Source organism: Pocillopora verrucosa, chromosome 14 (assembly GCF_036669915.1).
Source record: "Pocillopora verrucosa isolate sample1 chromosome 14, ASM3666991v2, whole genome shotgun sequence".
In the NCBI taxonomy this organism is placed as follows: Eukaryota; Metazoa; Cnidaria; class Anthozoa; order Scleractinia; family Pocilloporidae; genus Pocillopora; species Pocillopora verrucosa.
This window is the reverse complement of record NC_089325.1, coordinates 13,522,410-13,523,734: the sequence shown is the minus strand read 5'-3', so window position 1 is coordinate 13,523,734 and position 1,325 is coordinate 13,522,410.

Below are 1,325 nucleotides of genomic sequence, written 5' to 3'. Positions count from 1 at the left end.
CGACATGATTATAACAAGGCCTTAAATCTCCTGTTAGAATTGGTCTTTTCCTTGAACAGATGGGGCTGGATCACGGATAGAACTGTTCGTTTTCCTATGCTAACGAAAAATTGAATATGGGAATAGAATTGGCATTATAGGGCCAAAAGAGTGAAACGATAAGTTTGAAAAGCTTATTGCCTTTTGCTATATGTAGTCCAGCTGATAGTGATGGTTATTATGAATGATGATAATGAAGGCAAATTAAGTATATGTGGCGTATACACAAAACGGATTACCGCAAAAAAAGATAACAATGAAAAAAATAATGAACCAAAACAACAACAAAATAAATAAATAAATAAAAGGCAAGAAGAAATAACGATGATAGCTATCAAAAACAAAGATTGGGGATCAAATCTAGCACTTGAGTGGGGTATTTGACACAAGTTTGGCCTTGAGGGACGGAAACACGAACAAACCAATATTCAAAAGTTCCAGTGCACGCTAGTTATACTTAGCCGCACTTGACGTAACCTCCCCTACAATCAAGTAGCTTTGTGGATGTTTTTTCTATTACTCCCAGTTTCGGTTTGGCTTAAACTAACATTCCCTTAAGATTCCCTCTAAATGAGGCCAAGGGGTGCTAAAGTTGAGTGATATCATCAAGACTAATGTGCTCCATTGTTTTACCTTAGGCTTCCTCCTGTGAAGCCAGGTCCGACTGTAACCTTAGCTCCCGGAGTGATTTAGGAATGTCCTGATACCAAAATAGGACGTTTGAAAAGTAGCGTTTTATACTTGCTGTGTGCGAAGTTTCAAGAGTTCAGTATTTATCATTTGTCTTAGCAATCCCTTTAAAGTCCCCAGTTGGGCCGAAGAGGAGTGTGGCGAAGAAACATCAAAGTAGCTGGTAAGCATCAGCAGCAAGAAATTATAAACAGGTTCTATTCTCTTGTTAGCAGTCAACAGCGATAAGTTTTGAACGCGTTTAACAAACGACAACGCTGTTTCTTAAAAAGTGGACAGAAGGATTGATCCACAAGACTAAATTCATACCCAAAACTGAGACATTACTCGACATAGTTTACATAACATTACGCAACGATATAAACATCCACAACAAGTACACAATCCAAATTATGAAACATACAGACAATCACAGGTAATTTACACTTAAACACAATACACAAGGGAAACGGTATAACATAGAGGTTGTTCCATGGCGCGATTGAGTTAGTTTTTGGATGAATAATAACTGTTAAAGCACATTACATGGTAATATGTTTTTACTTCATACATACTGAGATTTTTGACATTTCAATTCAAAAATTGGTAGCAAACGA